The 19,595-nt window shown below is 36.4% G+C and overlaps 1 protein-coding gene across 2 annotated transcripts in view; it reads right to left on the minus strand.

Annotated features, from left to right (window-relative positions):
* The window catches only part of CNTN1 (contactin 1), a 374,843-nt gene extending 362,807 nt beyond the window's left edge, over nt 1–12,036 (minus strand). Inside the window, exon 1 of one of the 2 annotated variants that reach the window (XM_032645482.1) lies at nt 11,882–12,036. The gene's annotated coding sequence lies outside the window, so the exon portion shown is untranslated. The remainder of the gene's footprint in view (nt 1–11,881) is intronic. The other variant, XM_032645484.1, reaches the window with a different exon arrangement.
* Nucleotides 12,037–19,595: the final 7,559 nt, after the last annotated feature.

Below are 19,595 nucleotides of genomic sequence, written 5' to 3' on the forward strand. Positions count from 1 at the left end.
ATTAAATCACTGCCTTACTTGGAACTATTGCTTCTAGGGTAAAATACAAACACTTTAAAAATACTTTCTTGATCTACTATTTTCTCCTCTTTGCCCATATATCTTGCTACTTTATAGTTTATACTCTATCATATACTAGATTTCTTTCAGTTATTTGAACCAGTCATACTCTCCTAAATGTCCCTGGCATACAATATTCTCCTAACATGTTGAATCTCCTTGTATTAAAGCACTTATCACACAATTTGGGGTTATCTTTTCATCTATTTTCCCCACTTATCTTAGAAGCCTCTTGAAGGCAGGAAAAAGTCTGACTTATTCATTACTACAAAGCCTACCACATAGGAGATGTATGTTTCTGTTCTCCCTCCCTCCCTCCCTCCCTCCCTCCCTCTCTGCTTCTTCCTTACCTCCACTTACAAATACAATATATAATAAATGATGGAAAAAAGTATTAATCACATTATTTCTTTCCATTTCTAGCAGAAGGACCTACTTTATAGATTTTTCATGGGAGACAGTCTTTTTTCATACCTGGAAACTGTTTTCCTTGAAGAACAAGTAGCATTGAGAGGGTCATAAATAGGCAAGTGAAAGAGAAAAGGCCTTGCCTAACTAGTTTAATCACCTAAATAAAACCTAGTAAATAATCAGATGACAGACATACTGCAAACTTACTTTCATACCTATTTTCCTCAATTTAGGAAATGAAACCACTCAGAGTTACAGGAGTTGAGTAGATTTCTTAAGAATACATATCTACTAAGTGCCAGAATTTAGATTTAAATCTATGTCTACTGAACAGCTAGTACTATACTCTTTCCTGCATGAGCAAACATAGCCATATATTATATTGAAAATATATGATACTAAAATAACAAACAATGAAGACAGGAGAGATTTTTAGCACTTAAATTTTATAAAACCAACTTAGTGTCCAATTTAATTGAAATCTTTTACAATCCAAGTAATAGACAAAATATTTTTATGTATAAAAGAAAACAATCAATAGGGAAATACCTAATTCATGTTTTATGATGTCATTGGTGCATAATTGTGCTTTATTTATATTATTTTTTTTAGTAATAGTCTGATTTGGAAAGAAAACTTCTAAAAGTATTTGAAAGATTGATAATACTCAGTACAAGGAAGGATATTCAAGAGCAAACATTCTTATTTATGTCACTAGGATTATATATTGTTATAATGTACTTGAAGAACAATTTGGAAATACTGATAATCTGTAAAAGATGTATCTCTTTGCTAGCAATTTCACTCTAGAAATGTATTAGGGAAATATTGGAATGAATGTACAAATGTATATGTAGAATAATGTTCTTGTGGCATTCTTTAAAAAAAAATTAGAAATATCCCAAGGATCCAATAAGGGGGACATAAGTAAATTGTTTCATGCAAAGAGATATTATGCAAATACTAAAAAGGATGTGTTAGCACTATAATGTGTGAAAATAAAAGTTGGCCAAGATAGAAAAAATGAGCGACAGAACATTACATATAGTATGGTGCATTTTGATAGTAGTAACAATATATATAAAACTATATTCTATTCATAAAAATCTTTTAAAATATATACAAAATGTTAAGAATAGTCAGCTCTGTGGGTGGATTTAAATGAATGAAAAGAGAGTCATCATTAAAAATCTTATACATAGTAAAAAGATTGTATGAGACTATTTTGAAGAACAGTCCAATATATTTGAAAATTTTGATGGGAAAATTCCCAGAAAAGTACAACTTACAGAAAAGATTAAATAATATTTAGGAAATACGAATAGACTCATAACACATAAAGTAAGTGAATTTTTAATTTAAAATACTGCCACAAAAATATTTCTAGGGCCAAATGGCTTCACTAGTGGATTCTACAAGAAATTAAAATGTATCATTCACAAACTCTTACTAGAATAATCCTAAATAAAACATTATCAACACTAATCTAGTAATATACATTAACAGGTAATAAATACATAATGAATTAGTTAAATTTATTCTAGGTAATAAATACATAATAAACTAAATTTATTCTGGGTGGGGATTCTAGTTTAACATTTGAAAATCAATCAGTATAATTTGTTTCATTAACAAAGATAAGATAAAAATCATATGATCATCTGAATAAATTTAAAATTATTAAAAATATTTAAAATTTTAACAAATAGAAATAGGAGGGAATTTCCTTAACTTGATAAAAGTATGCATAAAAAAATCTAATACTTAAGGATGAACTTTTGAGAAATTTTCTTATAAGAAATTATTAATATTGATACATGAGTTTTACAGGTTTTGTTTAGATGAAAACAGTATAGTGTCTGGCACAAATACTATATTGAAAAATGTTTCCATGATTATAATAAGGAAAGACTTATCAAATAAAACACAAAAAATACTAACTATGGACTACATTAAAGCTGAGAACATTTGTTGATTAAAGATAACATTAAGAGAATGATAAAGCAAATTATAGAGTGGGAAAAGATATTTGCAAATATTTTCTAAGGGCTCAAACTCAGAATATATAAGGAACCACTTATGAATCAATAAATAAAAGGCAATTAACTCAATAGTAAAATGGGCAAAATCTTTGAATGACCTTCCAAAACATCATATTCAAATGGCCAAAATATATATAAAATGGTGTTTAACTACATATTAATGAAAAAAATGCAAATTAAAACCATAATTAGATATCCACCTCCACACATTCCTAACTACTTCAATAGTTTAAGTTTAAAAGACTATTAATACCAAGTGAAGGCAAAGCTAATGAGTAACTTGAAATCTCATACACCACAGATTGAACTGGAAATTGGCTCAACCTCTTGGGAAAATCTAGCAATTTCTACTAAGCATTAGCCATTGACTCAGCAATTTTAATCTTATTTATATCCTAACAAAAATGTATACACATACACGTATAAAAAGACATGTAAAAGAATGTATGTTCATAGGAAAACTATTACACAAAACTGAAAACAATCCAGATGTCTATCAAATAGAAAGATACGTACATTTTTGGAGTATTTATACAATGGAATTCTATAAGACAACAAAAATGAACTATTATTACATTCAAAAACATGGATATATCTCACCAAAAAGGTTGAGCAAAAGAAATTTGATACAAAGAAGTCACATACTGCATGATTTTGTCTATATGAATTTCAAAAAAAGGCAAAACGATTCTATGGTCTTGAAGTCAGAATTAATGATTACCTTTGGGGAAAAGCAAGGTGGTAATGATTAGGAGTGGCTGGAAGAAGGATTTCTGGGGGCTGACAAGGTTCTTTATTCAGAACTGGTGTTGATTTCATGGATGTAAATACTTTGTTTAACTCATTGTGCTGACTCTTTTCTGTGTGCTTTTCTATATTTCTGTTATTCTTTAATTAAAAAGGTTTAAAAAAACAATTCAATGTTTTATTGAAAATAGATGACTTAGTTTCCAAATAACATTTTTGGGAAAAAATTAGTTAATTTTCTAGTACCAAAAGAGTTGTTATGACCTCTAAAATAATATTTGAAAGCTAAAGAAACATACAGTAAATCAATCCAGTAGATATTTTTTAAAATTTTCAGTGAAAATATATTGTGTTTAATGTATAAAAATAATATGCAATGGGAATTTTCATCTGATATAAATTTCTGTTATATTAAATAAGTTGAGCCTCAAACTGGAATATTATAAATATTATTTATAATATCTTAGCAGGCAATCTTGCCTGTTACTGATAGCAAATCTGTACTTTCAGTAACCATGACAATTAAATACGATCTGATTAGAGGTCTTAGGATAGAATTACTGTTTATGGTTTGTAATGTCAGCAAGCAAAATTAGGGCAGAAAAGCATACAAAATTCTGTTACTTAGTTTAAAGTTAAAATAATGAATTTTAAAATAGCACATTGTAATTACTTAATTTATGTTTGGAAAACTGCCCCATGTAAATCACTGTAGTGAAAGACCATTTTGTTTATGAGATTTCCATAAATAAAACATATATAAATTTAGAATGATTTAATCTGTTGTGTTGACGTTAAGTACATGTGAGAGTCTAGGGATAGATGGCCACCTCAAATGCAGGAAATTTAAACTGTGACTAACAAAATACTAAAACTAGATATCATGGAGAGCAGAATAACACACTGTTTAATAATCTAGGTTTAGGAGTTAGTTAACCTGCATATGAATTCTAGCTTCTTTAATCATTAGATTTTTAATATATCTATTTTTTCTCATCTGTAAAATGGTAAAAATAATAAATAAAATCCATTTCACTGGGTTTGATTAAGTTATGAGATATCATGTGCAACACATTTAAAACAATGCCCAACACAGAGTGAGCACTCAAAAACTGGTTGTTGTTAATAACTGAAGTGTGGTTATAGAGAAGACATTATCTGCACAAGCAAACAAAAAAAAATCAGTCTAATACTTATGTTTTTTTTTTTTTTTTTTTTTTTTGCCTCTCCCGTTGCAGAGCACAGGGTCCGGACGCGCAGGCTCAGCGGCCATGGCTCACGGGCCCAGCTGCTCCGCGGCATGTGGGATCTTCCCGAACCAGTGAACGAACTCGTGTCCCCTGCATCGGCAGGCGGACTCTCAACCACCGTGCCACCAGGGAAGCCCACTTCTGTTTTTTTCATTTTTAAACTAGGCTAGATCAATGCTGTAGGTAAGCACCCATCTATTTTTCATAAAAATGTTTTCAACTCTTGTACTATTTCTGAAAAACATATTTGACTCATCTGATTCTCCAAGATTGTAGAGAATATATGCTAAGAGCCAAACTGAAAAGCTGGATATTTTCTACTTAATTAAGAATATCTAGAAAAAGCATTTTAATATTCTAATAAAAATAAATAAGGGAAAGGGTATTGTACTTGTCACCAAAAATAAAAAGAAATACACTCTGAAGTTTTATATATATGTAAACAGATATAAATATACATAATCAATCAATTAAACAAATACACGATTTTACAATATGTTGAAATCAAAAATCACTGCCAGTGCGTTACTTCTCAGCTATTAAAAACCAAAGTGACAACTATACATAGGTATTAGTGCAGTAAATTTTTACTGGATTGTTCAGGACTCTCAGTGGATTATTTATATCTTTCAAGACCAATGTCCTTGACCTGGACAGAATGGTGGACTGCACCTCTCTGTGAGATGTTTTGGCTGAGCATAATAGACGAAACATGCAAGTATAAGTAAGATTACCTTACATCTTGTCCAGATTTGCCACTAACATGATCTTAGGCAAATTACTTATTCTCTGAGCTTGTTTCTTTATCTGTAAGAATGGATAACCACACCTTTCGATCTAACTTTCAGAATTGTTGCAAAGGATCCAACAAGGTTATACATGTAACCATGCTTTATAAACTTCCAGAGACCACACCAATGGAATATTTTTATTAAATGAAGAGAAAGGGGATTAATTTCACCAATATTTAGTTCAAACACAGCTAAACTTAAATATCTACATTATCCATGTAATTATATATTTCTTCCTCCTTCTAAAATGAAGAATTATTTAAAAGAGTTACCTACATATTTAGCATTCGGGAATTATTCAATGTCCTAGACATGTCTTATCTTGACAAATTGCTTATTAAAAGACTCTGTTTTACCTATCTTGCTGTATAAATCAACAAAACCAGGAAGTTAATCCTTGACAAATTAAGAAGATTGACATAGCTTCTAGTTTTATTTCTTGGTTTCCAAGGTAGAGATATAAATTCTTAACTTGTTGAAATCTTAAAAATGTGTTTAATCTTAACCTTCTTTAATTCATTTCTTCATAAAATATATGTCAAAGTCTTCACTGGGCACAAAGAGTAATACGGCATTGTCTCTGTCTTCAAGGGCTTACAAAAAACTCAGCCTGGAAGTTCAGAGAAGTCCTCCTTAAGATGGTGGCAGCTGACCTGAGCCTTGAAGAGGTTAGGCAGATCAACTACAGGGCAGACAATGAGACAGGTATTGTCTGGCAGAAAATAGAATATGGAGGGGAAGTGGAGTTTGGGAAAAGAGAGAAAAATATATGCTGAATAAGGGGAAATGCAAACAGTTTAATATGATTGGTATTGTGGGAGATTGGAGATCAAAGAGACTGGAATAATGAGGAAATGAATTTAGAGAAGTAAACAAGGACCATTTAGTAAAGGACTTTAAGTACAACCTAAAGGACTTCTGGCATCTTGTTATTAAAAAGAGAAAGAGAGAGAGAGCTCTATCAAAAATTTTTCAGCAGAGGAGGCACCTGTTGAGATTGGTTTCAGAAAGACACTTGATAATAGTGTGGAGAATGTTCTTGAGAAGACTACAGAGAGTGGGACTGAAGTATGGGCTCTGAATTCTGAAGATCCTCAGAATATCCTCATTTCCTACACAGGAAACAAAGGCTTAAAGAAATTAAGTAACTTGCCCCAAATCACACAGCTTGTAAGTGGCTGAGCTAGGTTTTGTGCAAAGCTCTACATAACTCTAAAATGTGTGCTCTTAGGACCATAGAAACTGCCTCTCATGAAGAGAAATGAATGTGACAAACCCTAAGCATTTAGAGAATAGCAACAAATAAAACAGTGCAGGAAAAGTGATGACACAGTCAGTCTACATCATCAAAATCAAGTACAGGGGTGAGCAATTATCCAGTGAATTAAGGACCATCTGGATAATCCTGGCAAAAGCAGATTTAGTGCCTGAGTCATTCAGATAATTGTGCAAACAGTGTGCCCTGCTCTGGCGGAGTAACCTGGTCTTTAATATCTTCCATAGTACATTTTTCCCTGTGGCACTTCTAAAATGGACAACAGTAGCTCAGGAAGAATAAAGGTACTATTCACTTCATGGGAAAGTCACATAAATAATAATGTGATCTCAATAGACTGTGAGTGTATTTATGTCCCCAGGAGCCATTTCACACAGAGATACATGATATACATAAGCCAAATACTACTTCAAAGAAGAAAAGTTCAGCAATAGCACCCTCAAATGTGTGCTTTTATGTTCAATTCTTTGTGAGGTAGCAGAAAGTTTTCTGAGCATTAAAGAAATGAAAGATATTACTACAAATCGATTTATAGATTAAATTACAGTAAGGTTACAAATTTCTGTGTGTTCAACACATAAAAAATTAAAGGCAAAAAAAACAGGGTGAGGAAAATTTTCAGTTTACAACAGATTTCTAATTATATGAAGAAACTATGAATACTCCAATAAAGAGTAAAATGAAATCCACAAATTAAGAAATACAAAGAGCAGATAAACAATTTGAGAAATGAAAAAATTTCTCAAACTCATTCAAAATCATAGAAACACAACTCAAAGAATATCTAATTTCTGCTATCAAAATAGTCTCAATTGTTTTAACCACAGTACCAAGTATTAATAAGGCTATTGCCAAATCAGCTTAAACTGAGTACCAATTTCTGCACAAATTTTTTTGCTGGGGCAATTTGTCTATAAGCATTAGGAGTCTGGAAATATTTATATGTTTGATCCAGTAACATCTAAGGAGTTACTGTAAGGAAATGGTCAGAAAGGTAAAGATTAATGAATATTTATGTTCATTTCCATAAGTGTGAAAAACTGGAAAATATCTAAGAGCTCTATATAAAAATTATTTGGCAGCCATAAAAAAACATGGTTAGTAAGAATATTAAATAAAATAAATGAATATTTATGGTATGATGTTAAGTGGGGAAAAAGCTGAATGCATAAATGAATATTCACTCTAATTTCAAATCTGTAAATTTAAAATACCTATGCATATTCACAGAAATAAAACTATAAGGTTGATAGTGGATCTCTGTGCATGATGATAGAATTATATTTTATTTCCAATTTTTCCTGAATGATCCCATATTTCCTTATAATCATAAAAATGTTATTTAAATGTAATATTAAATGAATATACTTTCAAATACAACTTTACACAGTAAGTCATCCAGACAACCATAGTGAAATAATGCCCCATTCCTCCACCTGCTACATTTCCAAGTTCACACAACTGGTAAGTCCTGTTCTCAGGATTTGAACCCAGGTATTCTTTCTCCAAAGCCAGTGCTGTTCAAGATAAAAGGTAAAGCACAGTGAAGGTTTCAAAGCAGAATTGAATCAATAAGAGGCATTAAAAATACATTATACCAATAATAATATCTGACATCTTAGATTAAAGCAGAGAAACTTATACACTGGGATATTTGATAACTGCACTAATGGAGGTATGCAATGACAGATGAAACTGGTATTAAGGAAAACAGAGAAAAATACAAATTAGGTTGAGAATAGAAATGAATAAATTTATTACTGAATGGATGGTAGGCATTTGGAGGTAGAGAAAAGGAAATCTAAAAAATAAATAAATAAAACTGATCACAGGGCTTCCCTGGTGGCACAGTGGTTGAGAGTCCGCCTGCCGATGCAGAGGACACGGGTTCGTGCCCCAGTCTGGGAAGATCCCACATGCCACAGAGTGGCTGGGCCCGTGAGCCATGGCCGCTGATCCTGCGCGTCCAGAGCCTGAGCTCCACAACAGGAGAGGCCACAACAGTGAGAGGCCCACGTACCGCAAAAAAAAAAAAAAAAAAACTGATCACAAATCAGAAAAGCCTAGAAAACAGCAGTATCCTTTGCTAAAAGCCAACTTAAGGGTGATGACAACTGATGGGGGGAAAGCAAAAAATGGTTGTCACTATGTACATTATCATTACTGTAAACAGTACTTCTACTACTAATAGCTATTGTTTATGAGTAATTACTATGGACCAATACCTATTTTAAATGTGTTACATGCATTACCTCACTTAATACTTGAAAAATATCCCACAAAAATCTCTGAGATAAGTGCTGTTGTAATTTCCAATTGACTTACTGACATTCACTTATCTGCCTAGTGATATATGAATATTAACACAACTAGGCTTCCTTCTAATACCTGTGCTCTTAGCCACCAGGATAATAGTTTGGAATGACTCATGGAGGAGAAAATAGAAACGGAAATGCAAAGGAAAGTTTTATTTCTAATAAAATTGTTATCCATTTGGGGGATTCATTTGAAAGCTAGGAGCAGGAAGAAGACATAAGAGGGGCACAAAGACAGGGTTATAAAAAGTAAGAGAATAATTATGACATCAGATCACTGTGGTACCAAGAAGTAAAATTTCAAGAAGGAGATGGACAATACAGCAGAAATGGCAGATCAAAAGGGAAGAAAAATGAATGTACCAATAAAAAGAAAACAAGTACTGGACTTGAAGAGCTTACTGATGACTTAGAGAGGATTGGTTCTTGATATGACATAGATCATGGCTAATTTATCTGTAGAAATGGATGGACCCTGTTGATCACTTTTTTAAAAATAAGGCACATGGCATGGCATGTTTTGTGTGGAGAAATATGGATTGTCTATCTTTCAACTTGGTCTCATGGGGAAGAAGATATGAGAGTATATATAGAATAACCTGTACACAGTCATAACCTCTACTAGGAAATAGAATCATTCTTTGGAAGGATATAGAAATATCTCATGTCATTCATTCCTGCTCATGGAGAAGACAATGGAGCCAAAGGAAGTTTCCAAAAGTAGTTCTCAACACATAGCCTTCTATCAATAAATGGATTACCCAAAATCATTGCTGCATCCATCCAAACAATTCCTTATGATGATACTTCCTCAGTAAGAATATTTGAGCCTACTTAGAACTGTAGGCTATACAAAATGTAGGTCATGGTCTTTTTCTGCAAAGTACTAACTGCCTAATTAGAAGACAAATCAGACATACAAATAATGGTCAAGCAACAAAACAGACTTAGTGTCTGAATAACTGAATAACCTTGGTCTATACTGTATCAATATTGATCAAATATTGTTACCAGGTCCAAAAACCATGAGAAACTGAAGAATTCTATTTGATGGTAAACTGCTATGCAAATAATTCACAGTAGGTTGTTGGAATATTAGGGTTGAAATAGTGGACTTTCAGAAGATTTTAAACAAATTACTTATGTCCTCTAAATCTTAGTTTTCTCATCTAAGAAAATGGAAAGGTTTTCATCAAGATTAACTAATTCCAGGCAATGGGAAAAATAAATGCACATACACCTATAAAAGACAGTCCATATCGTGCAAATAGATATGATATAAAACAGCAGCACAAGTTTAAATATCAGGTCCACAAGTAAGATTTGTACAAAGAAATATATCAAAATTACCCTCCAAGATTCCAAAGGTCCCTTAGTTCTATATCCTATAAAGTGGGTGGATCTGGGATTTTCCCCCAGATCCCCTAATGCTGCCAGCTGTGAGTTACTACCCAAATAAATTTACCACCGAACAACCAAGGTACAGGCATAGGGAAACCATTATGCTCTGATGAATTTAATAAAATATCCCACATATGACTCATATTTATTTGATATATGTGCTACATTTCAGGCTGATAAGGCTCATGTGAAGCTGAAAAATGCAGGGAAATGGATGAAGATCAAATAGCACTCTAAGAATGTATTCAAAATAATATTTGGAAATATTGATCTTCATGTGCAATACAGAAACATTATTTCATGCAAGGTTTCCTCAGTCTGAGTGAATCTTCTCTGGCTTTTCCCCTAATGGAGAATTTGATTCCCTCTTTCCCCTCCTACTCAGTGCTTCCAGATTGCTTCAGAAGACCAAGGCAGCCTGCTCAGCAGCAGGCAAACAGGGCTTGGTGAGCAGGAGCTATATATAGCTCCACCTTGGAGATATGCACACACAAGTACGTGTACAAATGCCCATGCTGGATGTGGCATGAATAAATGAGAAAAGGTTGCAACTTCTCCCCTCTCCCCCCTTCCCATCACCCGAATGTTTCAGCAATTGTCAAAGCAGGGTGTCATCAGTCGCTGAGAGTGATGCAGCGTCTAATTTCTCTGCAATTCTGCTTACTGCTTCCAGCAGTCTAACTCGGGCAGGAAACGGCACTGGGCCAACACCTACTACCCAGATGCGGTCACCCAAGGAGGCTGCCTTGCAGCCCCTGGGAGCTCATTTCGGCACGATCACTTGACTCTCGCAAATCCCCCAGGATAGACCCATCTTTTAGAAACTAGGCAAGAAGGTGGTTTCTGATAAAGAGCGTAAGGCTAGGAGAGAAGAAGCCAAGCCTTCCTTGCCTCTTCCCTCCTCAGTCTGCTGCAGATAGGGGAGAAGGGCTGATGTCTTCTCAGTGGAGACGTAATTAACTGGAAAATGCCCTGCGAGTTGCAGGCTTTTTTCCCAACCCCCCACTCCCGAAAGGAGCCGGTTCTTAACAGGGGCCAGGGAACATACAAGTCCTTCTTCCCCTCAGCGCAATCATTCCCAGTTTTTCAGGGTTGTACTAGTCTAGAAGCAAGGGAGGAGAGGGGAAACGAGTGGGTGCGGACAGGCGTGGGGAGGAGCAGATGCTCTTCTCTTCTCGATTTAGGAAGACCTGCAGGTTCCCGGCTGCTGACAGGTCTGCTCTCCCAGACCCTCCCCTGACAGGTCGACTTGGCATCCCTTGGGCGAGTCGCCGGCGGTGGCGGCCGCAGCCTCCGAGAGGAAAGTTGACGAGACGGAGAGGGGGCTCGGTGCCCTCTCCCGTAGTACTGCCGCCCTGCCCCGCCCGTCACCCCGGGCTCCGGCATCCCGTAACCCTCCTTCCCAGGACCACACACCCTCCACCCAGTCTTTCCTGCCGTCCTTCTCGATGAGAGCTGCAGCGACTACAGGAGATCTGAGGGTGACGAGGGCGGGGCGGGGCTGGGGGAAGGGGAAGGGAGGCAACAGCAGCAGGAAAACACGCATTCTTTATTCTGTCTGCAAAGAAGGGAAAGTCCTGCCTCCTACCTGTTCCCTGCTCCTGCTCGCCTTGGCGCGGCACAGCTGGACCATAACCTACAGGTTTCCCACTTCCGCCACAGACACCTGGGAGAGCATCTCCCCACCCGGCGCCCCTCCTCGCCTAGGCCGAGCCCACCCCAGCTACTTGACAGCAGAAGCCCGGCCTTTTAGAGCGCTTATTGGGGCGGCGAGGGAGCTGAGGCGGGCGCCAGAGAGAAAACCGAGTCTCTGATTGGACAGGAGGAATGTCACTCTTACCCCAGGACCAGGGCTCGCTGCGGACCCGGGTAGCTGCTAAACCCAACCGCAAAGGGTCTCTGCAGTCGCTGGAATCAAACCCTGCTGCTACTGGATCAATGACCCCTAAGAGGAGGGAAACTGGTTTGTTGACTTGTCATCTGAGACCCCAAGAGGGAGGGAGGGACCAGCCAGAACCAGACACCCAGCACTTTCCAGAGCTTCCCTGAAGGGACCATCTACTCTGGGAGATTTGACAGCGAGAATATCAGGAGCAGTGAGTGCCTCGATACAGAGGCACGAACTTCGGTAACGAATGAAGCAAAATAGAAAAATACATATAACTAAGTGAAAAAAATCATAAGAAAAAGAAAAAGCATGAGGATTTTATTTCAAGTTTCCATTCTTTCCCCTAAATGTAACATGGCAGTATTTCATGTGGAGAAAATGTTGAACTGCTTATTCTGTAGCGCAGGGAGACTCCAAAATACCCGCTGGTAGGAACACTGTTTTCGATGGAAAAGTGTTACGATAATAACCTCTCAAAAAAGAGTAAAAGAAGGCAATTAAATCCAAACTGCATAAGAGACTTGCCTTGGGCAGTTCATTTGGTGGCAAAAGTCTTCAAACAATCACCACCAGGCTGACTAATCAATCTGTTCCCTTTCTCCTGATACTGGGCCATCATTTCTTTTGTGCTCAAACCCTGAGGAGCAGAGGATGGATAAGCCAACCCAAATCTATATGATCCCAAGCTTGCCTTTTAGGTGAAGGAGGACGAGGGTAAAACCATTTTCTGCCCACATTCCATCTCTGCCACTGGTCCAGGTGGAGTCAGAAAGCTGTGGAATTCAAGGGACTTCTTAGATGAGGAATAATCATAGAAAATCACAAGCAAAATTGAGGGTAGGGAGGTGTCTTATTCTAATGCCATATAAAGAATCAGTCTTCTCCCTCACAGGCTGCTTCCTTTCTGCAAATAGCCAAGTTCCTCATCCACCTAAATTAAGTAGCTGTCTTAACTAGTGCTGACCATGACTGAGCTCCCAGCCTCAAAGAGCTTATGATGGACGTGGCTCACTGGACAACTGTGGAGATGACATTGTTATCAAATGTTAAACAAGTGTAGGCTCTTCGTGCGTATGGTTCTTATCACTTTTAAGCCAGACTCTTCAATGTTCTCTTCATGAAACTGGAGGAATCAAATTAATGTATTTGGAAGTCAGAAGGAATCTTAGAGATAATTTATAGTGAACAATAGATAAGACTCTTATGTCAGAAACCCTCTTAACGCTGAATAGAAATAACTAAAATGTAATAGCAAGTTTCAAGATCCCATCATTCATGTTTCTACATAATATTCCCGTTAGTCTTATGCCTCCACCTATGCACCCATACCAATTGTTCCATTGAATTGGACAAATTATTGATGACTTACTGCATTTACTGAGCACTTAATCTGTGCCACACGCTGTGTTAGGTGTTAGGGAATGAAGTAAGAATAATACATTGAACATATTAAAAAGGGATTCAAGAAACAATTAAGACAGTAAAATATTGTAGAGGAAGTGTGTATAATCAACACTAACATCTTTTGATCCCTGAGCATAGATTATTTTGAGTCACAATGAACGATAGCACATCCTCCTCTAGACTTAAGCAGTGAGAAGGCAGAGTATCAAGGAAAAACACTGAGCATTGAGGTTAGCATGGGATTATGGAATTATTCTATTCTCATTCTTTCATTCCTTCATTTCTTCAACAAATATTAGTGAAGAATAAAATAGGCAAGCTGGTGTGTGTCCCCACACATACGCACACAGACAACTTGGGAACAGTATTAGTTTAAGTCCATCTGGTCATAGGTACCTCATATATTTTCAGATAAAGCAAATTGTCTCCAGGTTATTGGTTATCATCTCAGAGAGCAAAACTTCCATATCTGTTCCTGGAATACATGTTTATTATGTATGTGGATATATCAGAAATATCTGCTGCAGAGCATTTTACATTTTCCAAATCACTTGCAGATACAATCCCCATCTATGTTCTTAAGTAAGAAGGAGCGTCATTATTAGCTTCATTTCACAATTGGGGAAATTGAAGTAGCCATGGAAATGTATTCCTTTGAAACAAAAGGTAATAAAAAATAGTTGTGTACATAATGCTTCACATGTAGGAAATATCCAACCTATACTTATTGATGAATATGTGCATTACAAAATTTGAAAGTTTAAAGAACATTAGAAGTCATCAATTTCCACCCATTATTCTAGGAAGAAGAGATTCAGGCATTATAACTTGCCCAAGGTTGTGTATCTAGTTAGGGGCAAAGCTGGCTCTGGAACCCAGTTCCTTACTTTTTCCACCTAAATGAACAATAAATTTTTCTGGTATATCTCATCCAGGAGAGTTCTTAGCCGTTCTCCTTCCCAAACCACACAGTCTATTGAAGTTTTCAGAACGGACACAATGGTATACTCATCTTCCAGCATCTATAAATATATATGAAAGCATGCCATTTTAACTGGAAATTAAGTAGGGCATAATCAGTATCTGAGACTCAGTTTGCTTTTATGTTTGGGGTCTGCCTCACGAGATTGAGATCAGAATAACTGGGGCTAGTGTGGGAGTATAAAGAAAGTGGATAGAAATGGGTAATAAACTAGACAGATTGCCTCTAGCACACATTGTCCCTAAAGTGAGGAAGAAGAGAACTGCAGAAACATGTCTCAATCTCCCTTATCTGGCAGCCTGGTATTATTTGCAAATCTTCAAGAGAAACACTAGGAAAATTTGCCTTGTTCCCTGGATGGCTCTGCTTCCCTAATCACTGGCAGAGTTCCAGAGCACAATTTACTGGGCATTACATTACTAATCTTCCCTTGGCCCTATTATTGAATTCTCCTGCCATCCTCTCCTTCTTCCACCCTGCACTGGCCCTCATTATTGAAACATTCCAATTTTCTCCAACCAGTGATTAAATCTCAGTGAGAGGAAAGGAAACTACAGCAACAGTACAGCTTTCCACAGCATGTATTCCTTTTCTTTCTCCTCTGCTCAACCCACCATTTCCTCACTTTGAAGCTTCCCAGGAGAACAGTTGCTAACAGCCTGTTATGGGAAAGAGGGTGGGAGAGTAAGAAAAAAAGGGCTTTTCCAATCAAAATTTCAAGCAAACTTAACACAGCAGAAACTGGTTTGAAGACAGTCATGCTAAACCCAGCCTGCAGCATCTCAAGGAAGATCACATCAGCCCACTGACCTAGCTTTTACAGAGCCAATTGGAAACACAGGAAAAGGGATGTATGTGCATGCACAGCCCCCCGCCCCCCCCCCCCACACACACTATCAGTACCACGTGGCGGGAAGCAGGCTGGGCAGATAGTTTTCAAGTACTAAAGACTAGAGATACAGTCAACAGCAGCAGCTTGCTACTCACCGAGAACCACTGCAATCTTTTTGGAGGTTAAGAGTAAGAATAGACTATTTTTTTGTTTTGTCACTGACTGCTGTGTACCAGAAGGTCAGATTTACAAAAAAGCCACATGCTAACATTGCAAGGATATCTTCACACAGATTCCATCGTTTCACAATAGAGTCAACTATTTCTCTTTAATATTGCTTTATTTGTATAATAAGAATCAATGTGTAATGCAACAAAAGAGCATGTTACTCCTTAATTTATAGCCAATATGCCCTCCAAATTCTTTCAACTCAAGGAACTCATAAGGAGGGGCCAATTCTCAATTCAGTTATTAAATTACACCTTCAGTCTCTCTTCATGGAGAGCAGGCAGTCATATACTATTATGAACTCTCACAAACAACCTTAATTAGCATGTCCTTTGCCTTCTTTCCTAACTGCCGTTATAGATACTGAAAATTCTATTTTCTTCAGTATGTCCTTGAAATGACGGACACCTTCACCATCTGAGGTGGACATAGGACCATAGAACAGAGTGTTAAGAGACCTTCGTTCTACTCTAGTAACTAACTGAGAGGATAGAGACTGAACTTTAAAACTCGGTTTCCTATACCATAAGATGAGGGGCAAAGTTGCACAATACAAAACTATTTGCTAAGAATATAGTATCAGCATCTTTATAAAAGGTCATCTACCCAAATATATATCCTACCCTCAAAACAACCAAAAGAAGCAAGGCGTGGAGGCGGGGGGACTTCCCTGGTGGTCCAGTGGTTAAGAATCCACTTTCCAATGCAGGGGAGGCAGGTTCCAGGAACTAAGATCCCACATGTCCTGGGGCAACTAAGACCACGTGCTCCAGAGCCCACACACCACAAATAGAGAACCTGCGCAGCGTAACTACTGAGCCTGTGCAACACAACGAAAGATCCCACGTGCTGCAACTAAGACCCGATGCAGCCAAATAAATAAATAAATATTTTTAAAAATAACAGAAAATAAAACTCTGGGCACCAGAGCCAAAAATTATATATATGATTCCTTTAAAAAAAAAAAAAAAAGCAAGAGGAAAAGAACAAAAGAATGAATTTGTCGATTTTATCCAAGTTTATTGACCTCAAATTATTCATAATATCCCTTATTATGTGTTTAATATATAAGATTTGTATATACAGTCCAATTTTCTTAATTTTGATAAATAGTGTTTTTTCACTAGTCAGTGTTCCAGTTTAGAAATTTTATTAATCATTTCAAATATCAATTCTGGCTTTATTATTTTATTCTATTGTATGTTATGTTTGTTTTGTATTCTATCGATTTCTGCTCTTACCTCTATTACTTCCTTTCTCTTACTTCACTCAGTTTTGATTTGGTGTTCTTCTCTATTCTTTTTTTTTTTTTTTTTTTTTTTTTTTTGCAGTACACGGGCCTCTCACTGTTGTGGTCTCTCCCGTTGCAGAGCACAGGCTCCGGACGCACAGGCTCAGCGGCCATGGCTCACGGGCCCAGCCGCTCCGCAGCATGTGGGATCCTCCTGGACTGGGGCACGAACCTGTGTCCCCTGCATCGGCAGACAGACTCTCAACCACTGCGCCACCAGGGAAGCCCCCTTCTCTATTCTTGAGATCCAAGTATATGTCATTGATTTTTCAGCCTTTCTTTTTTTTTTAGTATTTGCCTTCAGTGTTATAATATTTTCTCTAAGTAGTGCTCTAGTGTATCTGACAAGTTTTAATATGTCTTATCTTCATTATCATTCAGGTCAAGTATTTTCTAAACTCTGTTTTCTCTGTTTTTCATGCTTTTTGATCCAATGATAATTTTAAAATATATTGTTTAGTTTATAGTCACTTCGGGTACTTATCTTTTTGTTTGAAATATTTAGTTTAATTTTATTGTTGTCAGAAAAATATTCTGAAAGGAGTTCAACCTTTGGCAATTTTTTGAGGCTTTGTTTATAATACAAAATTATAAGGCAGTTTTGGTGAAAGTCCCATGTACTCTTAAAAAAGCATAGAAGTTCAGCTTCTGTTGACAGAGGAATAGCTATTGTGGAACCATCCTCCATATAGGTACAAATGATAAGCTCTGGCAAAAAGAAAAAATAAAACCTGTTTGAGGCCACTGGAAAATAGTCAAAAGCAGGCAGAACTTGACAAGATGTCTACACGTGGGAAAGGGAAATGACAGAGAATGAATTTCCCATTTTATACAGCTTTCGTCTTGAGGAAAGTTTCCAGTATGTTCCAAACAGGATGGATAAAACTAAAATAAATAAATACACAAATAAATAAAACCTTTCTGTCTTGAAGAATCAGAAGACAACATGATAAGTCTTAAAAAAAAAAAAAATTCTGGTTTAAAGAACCAGAGGACAAAGTTCTGGATAATGATGGAACAAAGAAAATGAGAGAGGGAAATCACAGAAAGGAGAGATACAGAAAGAGAGAGTCCTCAATTGAGAGTATAAGCCAAATTTTAAACTGACTTCTGAACTGTGGATACACAGGGAAGACTCCGAGCAGCCCAAATAAGGCTAACAGAACTGTAGTAGATGGAATAATGCTCTTTAATCTCTGGAACCTGTGAATGTTACCTTGTATGGCAAAGTCTTTGCAGATGTGATTAAGGATCTTGAGATGGGAAGACTATCTCAGATTATCCTGCTCCATCCTAAATGCAATCACATGTATCCTTATAAGAGGGAGACAGAGTGAGATTTTACTATGCACAGAGCAGAAGACATGTGAAGACAAAGCAGAGAGAGAGATTTGAGAATTCTGGCCTTGAAATTTGGAGGGATGCAGCCATATTCCAAGGAATTCCCAAAGCCACCAAAACCTGGAAGGAGCAAGGAACATATACTCCCTAAATCCTCTGGAAGGAGGGTGGCCATGCTGACACACTGATTCTGACCCAATGATACTGATTTGGACATTCTGGACTTCCAAACTGTGAGAAAAATAAATTTTGTGGTTTTAAGTGAGAAGATAATTGTTTTGTTTTATTGTGGTGATAATTTGTTACAGTAGCCAAAGGAAACTAGTATAAGAACTTACCAGAAATTTCAACTGCTGCCTGCCAAACAGGACACAGAGTTTGAAGTTTGAGTTCAGCTAAGGTAACTGCCTTCTAAAACAAAAAGTGAACCATATTAATACTCTTCAAAAAAAAAAAAGAAAAAGAAAGAAAGAAAAAAGAATCCAGAATCTCCACAATGTATTGTCACAGTGTCCAGGATATAATCTAAAATAACTAGGAAAACCTGTCTGCTCCTGATACCCCTCCTACAAAAAGAAAAACAAAACAAAACAAAACAGGAAAAGGTAACATACTTAAGAGTAGAGGCAGATATTTGAATTAGCAGACCAAGATTTTAAAACTGAAACTACAACTATGCTCGAGGGCAAAAAAGAAAATTTGTCTAAATACAAATTTACCCCCCACCCCAAATTTTCTGCACACAAAGTTTGATTCTAGAATCAGTTTCTTGGATAATCTAACATAAGGTAATAAATCATTATGCTTATTATAGAAACTATAAAAAGTTAAAAGACATAAAAGTTGAAAAGAAATCATCTATCCAGAAATTGGCAAATTATTGTTTGACATTATTAGTTTACTAGGCTTTTGTAACTACAGATTTTCCCTGGATTTTCATGGATGTTCTGACTGAAGGTTGACTAGTTTCAATTATAACCAAATATATTGTTTTCTTCTCCACCTTCCTCCTCCTGTCTCCTTTTCAGCAGTTGTCATTTATATCTCTTATCCTGACAATATCCATTTTTCTAGACCTCCTCCTTTCATAAAAGCATGTTTAAGTCTCTTTCATGAAAAATTACTCTGACCCTGCATTTCCTCTAATTACAGTACAAGACCTTGAGAACTGAAAATTTGCCATTGTGAACCTCACATATCCTTATTACTTTTTAACTTCTTTCCTGGTTCTCTTCTTAGTTCTCTAAAAAATCTAAAGCTCCTTCCCCAAATTCTTTTTCTCTTTCTCTCTGTTTCTATCAATATTAATTTAATGAATAATTGTATACCCAGTGCT

Source organism: Phocoena sinus, chromosome 10, assembly GCF_008692025.1.
Source record: "Phocoena sinus isolate mPhoSin1 chromosome 10, mPhoSin1.pri, whole genome shotgun sequence".
Taxonomy (NCBI): domain Eukaryota; kingdom Metazoa; phylum Chordata; class Mammalia; order Artiodactyla; family Phocoenidae; genus Phocoena; species Phocoena sinus.